The sequence below is a fragment of the Nelusetta ayraudi genome, unplaced genomic scaffold (genome assembly GCF_046127955.1).
Source record: "Nelusetta ayraudi isolate G7.1 ecotype Tasmania unplaced genomic scaffold, CSIRO-AGI_Nayr_v1 ptg000048l, whole genome shotgun sequence".
Classification (NCBI taxonomy): domain Eukaryota; kingdom Metazoa; phylum Chordata; class Actinopteri; order Tetraodontiformes; family Monacanthidae; genus Nelusetta; species Nelusetta ayraudi.
The window spans coordinates 11,692,956-11,711,112 of NW_027466098.1; the positions used below are offsets into that span (position 1 = coordinate 11,692,956).

Consider the following 18,157-nt stretch of genomic DNA (forward strand, 5'->3'; position numbering starts at 1 on the left):
GCCAACACTGGTCCTCAGTGTAAATGTATGTATTGTATGTTGTGTTGCCGCATTTCCAGATTGACATTTCGGTCGGAATAAATTCTTGTCCTGCCCTCTGGGACTCGTCGCGCAGAAACACGCATTTAAGCATCTGCCGCCACCAGGGTTAGATGATAATGACCGAGCTTTCGTTTATTGGGGTGAAGTGTTTATTAAAGCTGAGGGTGAGAAAGCTGTCGGCATTCCGTACATGGAAGCATTCGCTCACTGATTTAGGGTTTTGTGGAGTGTCGCTCTCTTCGGGTCTGCCCTATGCACTGCAGAAACAGTTTGATGGCGCCAGCTGCTCATAAGAGATTTCTCGCGGCTCCGGCGGAGCCCTTTGTGCGCTTGCATACCTGCTGCCGCACAAAGGTATTTAATGGGGGGAAGGTTGAACACAGAAAAGAGAAATCTGCCACGCGCCGTGACGAGTCTGATGAGGAAATTCATCAAGAGCGCCGCCGTGTCTGGCAGCCTTGTGATTCTTCACTTCAACGCCCTACCATCCCGGCCATTTGGGCTTCATTTCAAAGTGAACCCGTGATTGGGTGGCTGAAATTCATGAAAGTGCGCTTTTGCATGCATGCGACGCTTTGCGTGGATGGCTGGTTCTCGTCAAGTCTGGTAAGAAAATTGACCCCTCACTCATTTCCCTGCTGTCTCGAACAATGTTTAATGTGGCATGCTTTTTACATTAAACATTGTGCATGTTTTTTTTTTTATGTTGGATTGCAGCTGGACAGGGTCGTAAATGTAGGGCAACTGTACCGCTGCAAAAAGCACAAACATGTCCGATTTAGTGACGCAATTGGACACGATAATTCACATTCCTTATTGGAGAGGATTACGAAAATGTTCTCATGCTGCTTCATCTTGCAACCGAAGCGTAAACAACACTACACGAGGACGCAAATAAAACTTTTGCAGCATAAGCTTAAATCCAGGGCCTTGTAAACAAGTGCGCTGGCGACTTACAGTCTATAAATACAACTGCAGCTGAAAAAGGGTGGGAAACATTTAGTTGCAGTGAAGCAGGAAGATTCTACAAAGGGCCTGCCACAAGTGCTGGTACAGAGCAACTGCGGTATTACTTCCAACCTCAAGTCTCACTTCTTGTATCACTTCATGTATTCTGATCTTGTATCTTGTATCAAAGTGTTACTTATTCGGACCAAATCTAGCCAACTTCTGTTTTTGTGCTGCTATCTGATTTCCTGGGGGTGTGATTGGCAGCTGGGCACTGACTGCGGCGAGGGTTGACTGAAGTCCCTAATATGGAGACCAAGCAGAAGCGAGACAGAGAACTCCTGCAGCAGCTGTCTCGGTCGGCCACATCGAACCACAGGGGTCGCATCGAAAATTAATAAGAGACTGTGTTTTTGCAGCACAGATTCCAGAAAAATACGTTTCAGATCACCGACAGTCGGCCCGGCCCTGTGAGCGACCACTTGCCTCAGCTCGGCCAAAGAAATGGTTTAACAAACAGATCATCTTCTCTCTTGTTCCATTGTGCAAAAAAAAACCCCTTCCATTCCCCTTGTGCACCATTGCTTAAATACCATCAGGCCTAATTTATTCCCTGCATGTACAGTTTTACAGCTGACATTTTCAACCATCCGCCATCACCTCTGCACCGGCTGGATTGGGGTTAATCGGTGTTAAAGTCTGTTCAGATCCCCTGGAAGGGTGTGGGAGGGGGGACTGGGGAGCCGGGTTCTGAAGGATGTTGTGAAACACATGGTGGAAAAGGTGGCGTCCATAAGGCGGGGCGAACGGGAAGACTTGAACGATCTCGGGAGGGCGACTGTTGAGTCAGGACGAGACGGGTCCGGGTCAGTGTGCGTCTGGAGGAGCCATTAGCGCTCGGCAGCACCTGCGAGACGACTGCGCGCTCTGACTGCTCATCAATCTTTCAGGGCTTTAACCGTCAAGGCGAGGTGGCTCCGGAGCTGGGTCGGAGCCAAACCCTGAGCTGGTAAAAAAAAAAAAGAGTGCGAGAGAGAGGAACAAGAGACAGCAGCTGGACGGCCGGGCTTGGCTGGAGCTCTGTGGTTCTGTCGCGAAAAGAAGAAGAAGAAGAAGAAGAAAAAAAAAAAACAACCCTTGAGCTGTTTGTTTGTCTGCCGTGGCGACGGAACAGCTCGGCTCGGCACACGGAGTGAATTTTTTTTTTGTTGCCGGGGCCGTTATGCGTGAATGTGAGTCAGTGACGCCGTCGGAACGGGGAGAGCTGGGAGCCGCGAGGAGCACGTCGTGTCGAGGGTGTAAAAATGCACTTTTGACCGCCGCTGCTCTTTGCTCCCTTCTCGGACTCGTCTCACCAAATCCCGACGAACATCAAGGCCGCTCCAGACTGTCTGACAGCTGTCTGAAGATTTACCTCAAACAGGTCTCTCTCTCTCTCTTTCCTCTTTTCAACAACACACTCCAGGCCTAAACCGGGTTTATTTTTTTTTCCCTTATTTCCTATCAGGAATGTTCCTTAGGAGCAGCCCTCCCATGTTTACATTGAGGGGAGAAAAACACCAATAAGGGTGAAATCGTTCGTCACGGCTTTTTCAACTTCAGAAGGCACCCGTTTACAACGTTTAGGCTCTGCCAGCCGACGACATGCTATAGTACACAGCAGGAGCCGCCGCCCTGTTTGCAGCTGATGCTGTTTGTTTTGATGGAGTCGAAAAATCCCTCGGGTGCACTCGCAGTACTGCGAGCAGCCGCCGAGCGTAAATGATCTGAGACTTGCTTTTGAGATTTCCTTTCACCTTGCCGTGCCCCTTTATAGTCACATCTTTCATAATGGAGAGAGAGAGGTTGCACCTAGTATTTATTATATATTGTATTGCCAGTCCCGTATAATTGCTTCCTCTGAATAAATATGTTGAGTTTTGCAAAGCATAATGGAACAGAGCATCCTGGAGCGCAATTATGCCTTTTCATTTTAGAGTGGCTTTAATTAACCTTTTAAGTGATTGCTGCTCAACACGTTGGGGCCCGTTGTTAATCTAATAATTATCATCTGCCGGATGTACTTGACTTTGCTCCATTGGCGAGCTCATTCGCTTCTACTTCTTGAGTCAATAAGTCCTGTGATGAGCATTGGATTTGCTGTTTAAAAGGGTGAGACGTTGATCAGGTTGTTATTCACACTCCACTTAGCGTGCCAACGGAGCACATCCAACCTTGTCGCGCGGAGAAGTGATAAACACCCGCGACAAAAAACCATGTCATATTTAATGAACAGCTGATAGATGGGGAGATATTCCTCTGGGATGAAAGGATGTTAAGCAAACTAGTAAATTCAAGAAAAGATATTGGAGGGTTTTTTTTTTTAGCAGAAAATATATCACTCACAATTAGGCTCAGCTGACGTAATGTTTTAGCTTCATCCCTTCATTTTTTTTTCCAAATGGTTTGAATATCAACTTCATGTCATTACTTGCATTTACAAGTTTACAGGTTGTGGCGATATCTGAAAATCCACAAAATGACCAAAATGTTGGTATTTTGAAGCAAGTTCTTGCAAATTCAGGTTGTAGCTTCCATTTTTTCCTCATTATGTGCCAAACAGCGGGAAAAAAACCCATCTGGTTGCCATTGCAGAGTTGCAGAGAGAAACAATGAGCTATGCATTTGCTTTTTTAGCATTGTTTTCCTATAATCAAACTTGCTTTTGAGCTTTCGGACAGCTTTTAGACAAGTGTGGGGGCTGGTGGAGTGCTGCGCAAACTGCCAGTCGCACTGAGGTTGTGACCAGACAATCAGGCTGCAGAGTGTGAGGATTGATTTACTTTGATTTGCTCAGACAAAAGGAGTTTGAATAAAAAAAAACAACAGTCTTTCCAAAAATGGGACAATAGTAAACCCTGGAAGCATTGTATCAAACTAAAGACGCAAATATTGAATCAAGAAAATGCAAAGTGAGGTGGTTAAATTGAGCCCAATATTATGTAGTTTTTAAGAAAAATTAAATAAGCAAATGTAATGATTTTTAAGATAATACACCTTAGTCTTTCTTTTTTTGTTGCTATGAAGCAGACATGCCGACTTTGACCTTTAGAAAACCCTGAGATGTTTTCAAATCGTCTTGAAATGGGTGAGAGAAATGGTGTGGTTGGCAAGCAATGAGCTCCCAACTGCTATCATCTGTGTGCAAACATTCACAGGATAACAAGACCACTTGTCATCCAAAGAGCACCTTTCGCAGGCCACCGCGACGTGCACTGGGCCGCGACACAGCCATTAACTTCCCTAGTTAAACGGTGCATGATTTGCTGTCATGGTTCCTCCAGCACGTTTCTGCCCAAACCTGACACGCACATGGAAATGTAATAATTATTGTCCAATCCTGAGGCCAAGTTACAGCAACAGCCACTCATCAACATTCCCCCTGTGCTATTTCCCCTTCTGTCCGAGAGACCCATCTGTTTTTAGAAATGCATTTATTGATTTTTTTCCAGCGCTGCTTTTCTTGCCTCGGTATTGCTCGGAGTCACTCAAGCATTCCAATGAGTCCTGCGTCACAAAGTGTTTGACTTCCAGTTGGAATGGGCCTCAAGTTTAACTTTGAGCTCTGCCAATGGCTCGCTCGGGGACGTGCGGAACCTGGTCGAGTCGCAATTGCAGACTTAAATTTGAAAGCCAAGCCTTTTTGAAATGGTTAATTCATCTTGAGAACTGGCTCACACTTCAACAAAGAGGGAAAATCTGAATCAAGAATCAGAAAAGCATTTAAATGCTTCATTACAGCCGTTTCACAATAACATTTTTTTTTTCTCCACTTTATCCCGCGAAAAGCCCCAAAAAAGGCTCAAGAACTGGTGCTAATTGCAATGACAGTGGGTCTTTAAATCAGAAAATTGCAGTCTCTGCCCCATTTTCTCGCTAATGAGCACGCAACGATTAAAGTAATTTTTTCACATTCGGTCTGAGCTATAAGCCAATGAAAAGGTTTGTGGCACAGAATCCAAAAAAAAAAGAAAAAAAAAAGACAAGAGAATGCAAATCATCATGGGATGTCACTGTCGAGGTGGAGGCGGGGTTGTCTGGGTGTCAGGAGAGGTTGCTTTGAACGGCAATGAGATATAGAGAAAATGAACATGAAATCCTCTACCTGTGCAAAATGGCCCTAATGAAGTGTGGCAATTTCAATTAATGCAGACACGGAGGAGGGCTGAGCCGAGGCAGAGGAGACTCAACGTGACGGCCGGCGGTGGATCAGCGGGAGCAGAGCGGGGATAAGGGGGTTTGAATGGAGGGGAACTGAGAGTGCCACGCTGAAAGTGAACATTTGAGCAAAAAGATCATTCACACCTCAGCGCGTGGCTAAGAAGGTCAATTTGAGCGTGACAACAAACAACTGTGTTTAATGATTTATCTGCCTAATCTGATGCAGATCATTAGGGGTAAGCCTCTGAACAACCAAATCTAGGCAAGCATGAAAAGACACCAGCAGATCTGTTTTCTTTAGCAAAATAACACATTTCCCTGCTCCGCTCGGCGCGGAGCGGGTTCAGCCGCTCTGTTAAATCGCACACATCTGCACTAAACAATTGAAGCTCGGAGTGCATAACTGCCCGCGTGCGGGAAATGTGCAGCGATTTGGAAACGCCTTTGGCTGCCAAATGCGACCTCTGCAGTTCGGATTCTGCACGGGTCCAATTAATTTCCCTCTTTACTTTAGCTCATTCTCGCAGGAAGTGGGGAGCTTAGCCGCCTGTGATGGCCTGCTGATTGAATTTTCCTATTAATGGTGAGTGATCAGGATGGGTGCGAGGCAGCAGGTGGTGGGCTTTGAGGGAGAACCAGCCCCCTCCGCCGCCGGGGAGCCACCAGCAGGACAGACACGCATGTGAGGAGCGCTGGGCTCCCGCTTACTGGAGATTTTAATGGTATGTGTGCAGGGGAACGTCTGAGCGCGCTCGCGCCGCTACCTGTCATGTAAGGCTCCGTTATAAATGAGCAGAAGTTGCCGGGGTAGCCAGACGGGGGCTGAGGCAGATGGGTAATTTGGAGAGTTGTGGAGAGCGGGTTGTTGACCCAGCTGTGTTCGCTGAGGTAGTGAAACAGTTGGTACTTTAAAGCATGTGTTGTTGATTGGGTATGACGATGGAAGATGCATTAGTGCAACCAGAAGTGTCAGTTCGGAACTGAAACTTGATCCATTTCAGGACTGGTTTGAAAGTAAATTACTTTAATCCCACTTACTTACAAGAGAAACATGCTAAGCGATATGTTTAAGCTTGTGCCATGTGTGTTTCAATAGTCTCACGGGCTCATTTAATACTGTTTGGTGTCCAAATCTCGATGCTGCATGGATCTAATCTGTTTGGCTTAAACGTGGCTACTTTCCTGTTTTAGCAAGGAGAAAGTTAATGTCATGCATTTACACAGAGCAAGGAGGGCTGTGACCGTGTGACAAAAACAACCCCAAGAACAGGCTGCATCAAAGTTTAGTTTCTCGGATAAATTAGGCTGGTTTTGTATTGCTCAGGTGTTTATTTTTTTATGTTTTTTTTTCCTTTGATAAAGTATTTCGATAGTATGGAAATGGGCTGAGGAATCAAAACAGCTGAGCCCTGCTGATGAGTGTGTGGGCAGGTGCACAGGCGGAAAACCTGCTGGCTCGTCACGACACACACGCGCGTGCACACACATACACACACACATCAAATACCTCTGGCAGGGGTTGGAGCTTCATTTTTGTACAGTGGGAGGAAGTGGATATTCCATCTTTATTTATGTCTGCGTTTCTGCGTGCACGTGTGCACTTGTGCACGCGTGCACAAGTGAGTCCGTCCTCATTTGTTGGCAGCCGTGCATGTGCATGAGCATGTGTATGCATACGCATTCTGCAAGAGCAGGCGCAGCAGGGGCAGCCCAACTGGAGTCCTTGATGGAGACATGGGGAATAAACAGGTCTGGAGCCGTAATGACACTTTGCTGAAATATTGATCATCCTCGGCAGCAGAGGGAGAATGCACAGGGCACAGACACACACAAAAGACAGATAGATGAAACACAGGGAAGGAAAAAAACTACAGGACAGGGAGTTGAGCGGATCTGGCGGCGATGCGCAAACACAGTTTGAATTTGCCCCCGGAACCCGTAACCTGATCATTTGCAAGCGGTGTCATGAGGTCGTGCGCAACTTACCTATTGAGTTGTTTGTTATTAGCAACACGCATGAAGGGTCCAGATATGTATAGCTAAAACGAGACAGAAGATGAGCAGTCTGGCCAACTCCAGAACAAATAAATAATTGATGAGTGAAAATTCATCACAGAACCAACTCACAATCCGCCAGGTGCACCAGTGTCTGGTATAGAAAGGAACAAAACAGGGAGGAGTTCCTGCGGCACAGCTGCGACCGCCACATGGAAAAAAATACTGTATTTTCTTGGATGGGGTGGTTTCGATTTTACCGCCTAAAGTCCCCAAATTGCCATGAGAATTCAAGTGGGTTTTAACAAATCAATTAGCGCTATCTGCCTGTGATCCAGCTGACTGGAGTGCAAGGGAAGAGGAGGAGGAGTATGAGGAGGAGGTGACGGGAGGGAAAATCGAGAGGTGCTGAAAGGAGGGAGCGAACATGTGGAGGGAAGCGAGGAAAAACAAAATCAGAACAGGAGAGGCCTTTGTTTTTTTTTATTTTTTTCCCCCTGCCTCACTCTAATTAGCACGGGCCAATGTGAGCAGAATTCAAATGGCAGGATGCAGAGAGTAACAGATGTAAAGGGGCGGAAGAGAGGCAAGAGAGGAAATTATGACGAGACGACCGTCTCTGCGACGGAGGAAACGGAGGAAAAGGTAAATATGTTTTGTTTTTTTTCCCACGCCGCAAAATGGGATCATAGAACGCTGGCGTACGTAAAGCGGACAGATGGAGGAGGCCGACGAAAGGAAGAAGGGGCGAAGGAACGACGCCATCCGAAGCTCGCCTTGTGTGATTGCGAACCGAAAGTAATTTAAGAGCGACGCAGCCGAGCGACGGCTCCCACCTTGTCATATACTTTGGTGCTCTTTGTTATTCACACTCCAGACTGAGTGACAGGCGCGCTAAAGAGACATCAGACTCTCCTCGGCACCGCGGCGCAGCTTCGCAGAGCGAAATTGCAGTGTCATCCGGGTTATGTTGTTTCGTTTAGTCATTTTTTTTTAGTTTTTGTTAAATCAGCAGCTGTAAAATCTCCACCAGCTTTTTATCTTTATTTTTGTTTTCCAAGATGAACTTCTTACAAAACCAGTGGACTTGACCGTGGAGTAAAATAAGAGGCAATTCATCCAGCATCATACATCAACACAAAACGTCACCATACTCCCCGCGCTGTCTTTTCTCGCTCCCTAACAACATTCGCACCATCCATAGATCAACCGCACGTCAGGTGCACAGTGCAGTATGTGAAAGGCGACGACACAAAGGGAGCCCTTTCACTAAAAATAGTTGGACATGGCACACGCAGCGCGTGCAAGACGGCTTGAAATAAAGGAAAAAGGAAGAACTGGAAGCCTCTTTGTTCAAGGACCGACAGTATGCGCTGTTCCTTTGTGCCCGGCTGAACACAGCCATGTACCAACGTGGCATCTCAGCCGTCCTTGCTTTCAGCAGAGCAGTGGGTGAACCTTTAGAGCCCAAGAGGCCACAGCGGCTCAATGTCCCGCCGTCTTGATAAACACTGAGCCATTAACTAAGCACCACATCATTGGCTGCATTTACACGCGGGAGTTTGGCTTCCTCATTAGGGGAAGTATCCATAATACGCATATATTCCCCAATACACACGTCCCCGTGTACTTACATCATTAATATCAGTATCGCCCATTTATTTTCTCTTCCTGTTATTCTTTTAACAGGGTTGTGATGTTTATTTTCTTCGCCATTTTTTTTTGTTCAATCTGGTTGAATTTATACTACAGCGACTTTGCACTATTAAATACCGACATCACATTCCGTCACATTTAATTATTCCATGAAGGATACATAACAAAGAAATCCTCCCCCCTCATTCCAGAAGTGTTGCTGCTGGCATTTGCGTGTTTGTTTTGTCAAAGTGTCCCTTGGCTGAGGCTACACCTGCAGTTGGCAGCGTACACATGCTACAGTATCCTTCCAATGCTGCTTTCTTGAAACCACAAGTTTGTCTGTAAACCATAAACTGTAAAAACCAGGTCACAAGATATGTCATTCCGTGATTTTTAAATGAAACATATTTGTAATTATTTGGGACCAAAAAGCGAATACTTTTTTCGCCACAACTCAAATCTACATTTCCATAACGATGCAATGCGTCATGTCCTATCAAAGACAGCAATTATTATCATACCTTTTCCTATGTGACAAATAAAGCTTCGAGACCTCAGACACGTGAGACTTGTGTAAGTTTTAATGAGTGTCAACACACTCTGTTCCTCCGTAGCCAGATTGCAAATGTGCCTGTCTTCTGTGTCAGCAAAAAATATGGTATAGACATAAAAGAAAAGGCGTCTATTTTTGAAATGAAAGAAGAAGAAGAAAAAGAAAAAAAAAACCCAAATGCCTCATCATCAAAAGCCTGATTTGTCACTCTGCAGGGTACGTCTCCCTTCAAGCCATGAAATTGTCTCCCTGATTTGTGCCACTATCTGGACCGCCAAGCCCGCTGATGAGTCAGCGAGGCTCATTTTTTTCTTCTGTCGGGAGTTGGTGCAAAACTAAATTTAGGTAAATTGGACTTAAATTCGGTGTTTGTGAAGAATATTACTTTAACAAGGGTCTCAGTTGTACATATACACTGCAAGCACTGAAAATTATGTAAAAAAATATTTTGGCAAAACAATCATACAGATTGTTCTGCTGTACGAGTGCTGTAAATCCTGTGAGTGCTATTTGCAAACAAAGCATTGGTTTTTCTTGCTTATCGGATATAGACAACAGCTTGAAACAGTAATTTGACATTGTAGCTGAGGACAAGGTCTAACATGAAGCACATTTATTTATTTTTCAGTTCAAAGTTGCAGAGCTAAAATGCTCAATATCTATAAAACATTCATATCGTCTTCACTTAAGTGTTTGAATGCAAAATGTGGTTGAGTACAATCGCTGCACAGATGCGTGTGCAACACACCAATTGTTCTTGTTTAATGTCTAATTTTTTTTTCACCTCTCTCAAGACTTAGCACATCTTAACCTGAACAAAGTGCAAAGGCTAAAGGTGCTATGGATAATCCAATCCAGGACGTAATTAAATTTTTTAGCAATCAAGCCACAATGGACGAGGAAGGCTGGACCCTGAGTGGAAGTGAAGCTCGGAGGAGCGAGAAGCTCCATAATGAAACTTACTCATGTAAACGATACGCCGCGCCACCGGGCAGCGCTATCTCGCTCCCGCAGTGTAGCCGCCAAATGTCCTGACAAAAACGAATGATACCCGGTACTGTATGTATGATTCAATTTAAAACAGAACCTGGTGCTGATCACCAGGACCCAACACATGTTTTTTAATGAGAGAGGCAATTAGAATGTAATTCTTCGAGTCTGCGTGCGTGTGAGATTGTTAATTTCAATTACAGGATACATCAGTACGCAACTCAGCTCTCTCTTCCCTCTGAGGAGAAATTCCAGAAGCTCCACTATATTAGTGTGCACAACTGTGTAACATTAGGTGTGGCAGCAATCACGATCAGCAGCGCACAGCTGCACGTAATAAAAGCAGGGCAGAGTCTGCAAATAGCTTTTGGAAACTTTGAGGCTACGCTGCTGATTTGCACACAGAGGCAAGCGACGGTCTTCATCTTTCCACAAAGGGGGAGCGGGTCGGCTACCTTGGTGCCTTGTGTTCATGATTGAGGGTAAAACTGAGCATTTGATGAGTTGGGTGACCGGTGCTCCGCGGTGAGGAAAAGGACTTGAGAGCGGGGCCTCTAAATCCCGGCGGTGATCTCAGCTGCACCTTAGTTACTGGCCACAAAACATGGTCAGCAGCTGAGAGGATAAAACTGATCGTGGTGAGAGGTTGAATGTCTCCAGATAGGCTCACTGCTCCTCTGTGGCGAGAGAAAGTACAAAATAAGTTGTTTCGGGTGTCTGATTGGAAAGCCTGTGACAGGAAGGAGAGCTCGAAAAGATCCAATCCAATTGGAAGTGGATTATAGTGTATATTACTGCAGCAATAAAAGAGCCGGCGGGGAGACACACAGGGCGGCCGGCTTCAGGGAGAGTCCACAGGCCTCCGGTCGATGCTCGAGCCCGAAAGGCACAGAGCCAAGAGGGAAAAGGTGACAGTGGCCATATAGATTCACATCAAGATAGTCCTGCTGCCCCAGACTTGATCCTTGACAGGCACTTAAGGGTTCAGAACAAGGGACCAAAGGCTACACTGGCCACCCACAGGAAGGCAGATGGTCTCAGACGAGTACAGGCTTGATGGACAGGTAAAGCTCCCAATCTGTGTTTGGCACCACAAGTGCAAGTTTGTTTGCTTTGATAACATTAAACATTAAAGTACAAAACTTTCAACATCAGTTATACTTTATTGATCCCTTGGGAGAGTTCCCTCAGGGAAATTGGTTAAAATTGGTTAAGCGTTTTAACTTGTAGGCTCATATTGCAGAATTAAGATTTGTTGTGATGCGGGGATCACAAATAATGAAAAATATTCAACAAAATGGCTTTAAAATAACTTGACTGACTTGTTCGTAAGGTCAATTAAAACAAGGGTTGGCCTTGCTGTATTTATGCTAGCCTTGCTGCACAACTCTCAAGCGCTCCAGGTCAGTGGAGGTGCAGGAACGGCTTTGTATGCAGGAGACCATGATTTCATAATCCTTCCATGACGATCCATACTTTACAAAGTGGACCAGCTTTTACCATAAGCCTATTACAGATGATAGGCGAGTCATGGGAATTTGCTCGCGACCTGCTAGAATGTAGATTTGTGAAACACATTGGACATCTTATCCGGATGAAGCAGAAGATAGAAGTTCTGTAGAGGATGTTTAGGCATTCCTTCCAATTTTGCTGCTGAACATCATGAGGTGAAGTGCTCAAGTGTGATTTTTTTTTCCTGCGTCTCCATTCCATTGACGGTGGGATCCATGCCATCAAAGCCCTACTCATGTGTCACCGTCGAGAAGAATGGTATGATTAATGAGGGGCGTCGGCAGCACTTACCGCAGGTGTTACATGTGGAGGGAAAAACGTGATCAAGGCTTTCTCATTTTCCGCTGTCGGTCATTTATGCTTATGAGGTGCAGTGAATGAGCGGAGAATTGAAAGGCAGTGATTAAGTTTCCCCGCGAGCTGACTGACCTCACCCAGCACGATAACACAAGGACACACGCGCACACACACGCTAGGGGAGGAAAGTAGAAGTTTGTTTAGGATGCAACATTGGGGTCGCCTCCCCAGCTGTTGGAATAATGCTAAGTAGAAGATGGTTGGATTAAAGGATACAACAATGAGGGGATAGATTAGGAGTTGAAAATCCACACAGCCACTTGTACAACTGCTGGGGAAAAAAAAAAATCAGAGTGCTCCGCGATGGCAACAAATGACTCAACGACATAATCTTTTGCGTAATGCCATTGTCGTCTGTGACACGGTGTCAGCACAAAAGCCGTGATACGCTGCATCACTCCAGCTTCACATTTCACATTTGGATTGGAAGCGAGTGGCGTGCTTGAATGAGAAAGAGAAAAAAAAAAGGAGGGATGGGGTAAGAAACAAAATTAATCTAATGAGCTTTTGCTTGTTAAGTATGTGCTCTGACTGCAGCAGAATGACAATGACAGGGCATCCGCTTACCACGACACACACTCCATTGTGAACAAATTATTATGTGAGCACGTTGCAAAACAAAAGGCAACGGGTGGGGGGATTAATTCAGTCAAATGAAAAGCCTGCGTTGCCCGATAAGCCGCCAGGCCCGCCTCACTCGCCGCGGTGTGAGAAATGACAGCCGTTTGTCAAGCCACGGATACGGAGGCTGGGTCGACATGTGACAATCTGTCTGTGATGCGTCCACTGTGGTGGGCCTGCAGCTCGGGCCAAAGTTTCTTGCATCATTAATTCAGCATATCCTTGGCATTGTGTTTGAGCTGTCCTCTCAATCTTTTTTTCCCCCTTTTTTTGCATGCATATGCGGAAAAAAAGAAAAGGCCGGGACCAAAACGGGACCAGTATGTGACGGAAAGAGGAGCTTTGGCAGTCTGACTTGCATTATTGGCTCTGGAGCAAAGACCCTAAGAATGTAAAATCACGATTTTCCTACTTAATGCGCATCAGATGTGACTATACGAGACGATGTGAAAGCATGAAAAGTTCAAACTGAATCAGAAACTACACAGTTGCACTCACCTGGAAATCCTGAAATCAGTTGAGCAAACTTGACAGCGTTCATTAAAAAGCTAATTTAAGAAAAGTTTCTCTAAAAGAATAGATCTGTTATACATGCGGAACACATATGGGTCACTAAAAAGGAAATACAGAAGTAAAATATACATTTTTGATACTCTTGGTGTGAGATGAACTTCAGTGACAGTTTCACAGTCCAAAAAAGAAATCTGCATTATTAACACATTTTGATAAGGAGCACTGGAAATGTTGTTCATTCATATCATTAACCTGGCAAAGACCTTTCCGTGGCACTTACTACTTGGCTGTTTTCACGCATTCTGTATTTTGACAAAACTGTTCAATTAAAGCTGTCGTCCACTTCATTGTTGTAGGGAAGCACGCATTTTTGGCATTTGCTATTAGTGTGTCCAGGAAATATTGTGACATAATCATCCATCCTTTTTCTATGACAGCACATCCTTATTTATGCAAAACCAACCGTAAGATTAAATCTGCCTTTGCTGTTGTTGTTGTTGTTGTTGTTTTGTGTGTGTGTGCGTGGCTGTGTCAGCTATAGTGGAAAGAGGTTCCATACGGAGCTCAACATCCAGTCCTACAGCGCCTCATCAAAGCCAAAGGCTGGCCAAAGGAGAGCCAGCTGAATGTCCTGCTGCAGCAACACCGCCTGGCTATGAAGACACAGAGACTGAGCTCCAAAGAGGCCGGCCCCGCAGCGTAATCCTGTGTAAGGAGGGTGGCAACATGGAAAGTCACCCTGCCAAGTGTAACTCAAAGCATAAACTGGGTACACGTTTTCGAGTGGATCAGCCGCGGAGGGGAAAAAAAGGATGATAAAATACACACAAACAAACGCACGCACGTACACCAAGAGCAGAGAGAGCTGTAGATGGTTAAATTATATAGTGTGCTGAGTAGCTGGACTGCAGTGTGATTAACTTGGAGGAGCCCTTGATTCTGCTTGATTCTCCTTCTTCTGCCTTGAACACCATTCCCTACACTGCAACCATCAAGGACTGTGGGCGAGGCCTTGGATCTCCCTCCGTCTTTGCGGGGGGTGGGGGTGGGGGTGGGGTGGGGGGGAGCATTGAAACTGTCACAAAATACATCTGTGAGGTCAGCAGGGCTGAGGTTTCCATCTGCTAGGAGATCGGGAGAAGCGAGTGGACAAAGAGTGTACAGCGTGTGACTCTATCCACTTGAGCAGCGCCGCGACATCGCCCGACTCAGATAGATATGTGTTGATAAAGATGAAAAGAGTACTTATGTCCTGGAAAGCAAAGCCAGCGTTCGGTTTCAAGTTAATATTTAGTTTTTTTCATGACATACAAGAAAAGCATTGTACGACTAAAGAGAATGCACAAAAAAAATAATGAAGCAAGCCGCTGTTAGCTTTGCAGGGTCAAGATGTTGACCAGGATAGGGGCTTAATTGGGGAAATGAAGTATTTTTTCTCATGTAGGAATCTGTTCGAACAATGCAGAGAAAAACATTCAAAAATATTCAAACAATATTCAAACACCAAAGGCCACGAACCCATCAGAGTTTTGTTTTTTTTTTCATTGCAAATTATTGCTTCATTTATTTATTTATTTTTCTGCCTGTGAGATAATAACAACTACAATGCTAGACCTGACGGTGTAATTGTAATAATAAAAGAAAAAGGCAAAGTAGCAAAAGTATTTTTCAAGAACAAGAAGACACATTTGAATACAAATCAGCAAATGCTCATTCTTTTAGGCCTGCAGTCATAGAGGAGGGAACAGAAAATGCATTATATTAAGGGTATGAATGCAGATTAGTGGATTTAAAAGAAAAGGAGGAGCACATTCAAACGTTTTCCGTCCGTGTCTCATTTTTTTCCTTCTCTCTGAATTGTAACCAGAATGAGAAGATATTTTCATGTGAAAAAAGTATTGACGCGCATTAGCACTAGAATTAGTTCAGGCTTGAGAAAACATAAAAGTTCCTGCTGCTCAGACACAGCGGAAGTCTGACTTCTGACCTTGAGTACATAGATTTGTTTACGCCAGTGGCCAACTCACATTAACTATGTCTTGAATTTCTAATGTCTCAACACAACATCCATTTAACCTCCACGTTGCTGGAGTGTCTCCTTGCACAAATATTTCAGATATTCCACATCCTGTTTGTCACGACCAGACCTGAGAACCGGCACAAGGCAACCTCTAATGAGACGTTTTCTGATTTTATGAGACATCCAGGAAAACAGTCCAATTGTACAATGACAGCGAAACTAGTAATTGGTCAGCTTAGGTTGGCAATGAAGAATGAAACTTCTTCCTCTCCCAAACAAATCTGAAATACATGCAGATTTGGTGCAGCTGTGGCACCATTTAATGGTCACACACAGGTTTGATGCCCAGTTGTCTGAGTCCACATGTCGATATATCCTTGGACAGGACTCTAAAGCCCGACTGCTTGTGATGACAATTCATCAGTATCTGTGCGTGTCTAGTTTCTGAATGGCGAGTTAGACGGCAGCATCCACCCGTCAGTGCATGAATGGGACGGGAATTGAGTGAATGTGATCCGTAATGTGTGCTCTTGAGTGACTGGTACGCTGCAAAAGAGCTATATAGGTAGAGACCATTTACGTTTGTATTTATTGATCGCCAAACAAAAACTGTTAAATGATCTGAGACAAGCATCATAAAAAGCAGTACATATATTTTTCCTTTTAAAATAAAAATCCATCCGAGTCGTAGAAGTGTCTGTTGAAGTTATGACCGCCTGCAAAACATTTCTGGAGGAGATATGAGTCAGGCAAGGACGAATGAGGCAGGGGGACGATGGGGACAATTAACTTGCCGATAAACAGTCCGGTCCCGTCAGCAAAAATCCACTCCAACAATAAATGGTGCGCAGTAATATTCATGTGCACACACACAAACATAAAAACATACACTCACATGCACGGTCACACATTCGCATTCCTTGAAGTACAAAATAACTGGTCACTTTTGTAGAGTAAGAAGAACAGACGAAGAGCATTGGATTAGCAATCTGAACTGGTGCCCTTCTTCCAATAACATACCTCTCATTTGTCAGCAGTAAAATAAGACTGAAAATGTTCCTTCAGTCTGAGCAGCAGCCTTATATATGTCATCTTCTCAACAACGACAACAACGTGCTGCTTTCAATCGGATATATGAACATAATACAAAATCGCATCACAACATTTGGACACATTTGCTCGAAATCCAAACACTGAATCATTCCCCTTGAGGGACAAAACACAAACAGAAACATGTTTTTCTTTGGCTAAAGATCAGATGGAGTATTTCTTTAAGAGATGTGCTGGGATGTACTGTACATGTAATGGCAGCAACCTTTCGTTATTCTTGGCGGGTGTGGGATTTGGTTATATAACTGTGGTTATGCTCTACCTTGGTGTCATTCAATTTTAGATTATAGAATACACTTGTGGACCAAAGACCTTCACAATGTGCGACAGACCAGTTATCTACCAGTATCATGTGACTGGTGTGGCAGCTCACCTTTTCCTGAATTAGTCGTTGAAGCGTCAGATTGTCTGAGGGAAAGCGCTCTTTGTTCCTTGCTAATCATCCTATCAGGACATAAAGCTTTCTGTTGGTGTGGCTTTCTGCATGCAAAGCTCCACAAGGACGATTGGCCTCACACACCTGCCGGAGGGTGCAAAGCTATTACAAATGAGTGGTGGCACTGCAGATATAACAAAGCTTTGCACTATTCCCACAAGTGAGAGTCCGCCGGTGTTTTTGTTGGGTTGTAAAAAAGAAAAACCTTTTAAAGTGTTTATGGCATTCCAGCAATGAAGGTATAAACATTTACAGTATATGGATTGCCTCAGCCTAAAGATGCTGCCTCAATCAAAAGTTTTTTAGTTTTTTTTTTGTTCTGATTGGGGAATATAGTAGCCAAGTGGTTTTGTCTGCTTTTTGATTTCTGGCTTCTAAAGAAATGCACTAAAGAACAATATTTTCTAGTCTTTTCACCTGCAGCCCTGCGAGACAGACTTTCATTGTTGAAAAATAATTCCTGCAGGTAAAGAAATACATAAAAAGGGGGAAAAAGAGGTTTGGAAGGTCGTAATGAAAATAGAACTCTTGTGTGTTTTCAATAGATGTGCTGCATATCTTTTCAGTATGCAGCCCATACTGGTATCTCTGTATGTAACATAATTGCATGAAGTAATAGCAGAAGGAAACATAGATGTAAAAATATACTTGTAATAAAAACAGTAGTATTATCCTTTAAAGAATTGCCAACGTGTGATCTAAACTGTCTAAACTGTCTAAAAGTGAAAATTGTTTGTCAAAATCAAATGAACCATTAATTTAAACATAAATTATGTATATATATACACATATATATATATAAATATATATATGTGTATATATATATGTATATATACAAATGGTCAGATTAACGCGGTTCAGTGGAGGTACATTTTTGGATTCACGTTTTTGTTTTGTTTTTTCTCTGTGAGTTAAACTGTTTTCGATTCTGAACAGGTGCTAATGGTCCGCGCTCATTAAGTGTTTCGCCTCAAGCTATCAAAGCTCATTGTATTTATAAAGTTGACAGTTTAGCAGAGGATGCAAGCAAAAGTTTATGTGTATGTATATATGTATACAGTATATGTTTATATGTATAGTATGTATGGAGATAGATAGAGCAATAGATAGGTAGAGAAAGAGAGAGAGGGAGAGAGAGAGAAAACACGCTAATTTGTTCTGTCCGTGTTGACAGTAAAGCCGACTTCCAAAAATCACATTTTAAATCCCAAAATGTATCCAC

General features: G+C 44.1%; 2 protein-coding genes across 2 annotated transcripts in view; one reads left to right on the forward strand and one right to left on the reverse strand.

Annotated features, from left to right (window-relative positions):
- rtn4rl1b (reticulon 4 receptor-like 1b) overlaps positions 1–18,157 on the reverse strand; it is a 136,505-nt gene that overhangs the window by 64,661 nt on the left and 53,687 nt on the right. The gene's annotated exons all lie outside the window — the stretch shown is intronic.
- Positions 17,781–18,157, forward strand: part of dph1 (diphthamide biosynthesis 1) — a 108,473-nt gene continuing 108,096 nt past the window's right edge. Inside the window, exon 1 of the mRNA XM_076036357.1 lies at positions 17,781–17,801. The gene's annotated coding sequence lies outside the window, so the exon portion shown is untranslated. The remainder of the gene's footprint in view (positions 17,802–18,157) is intronic.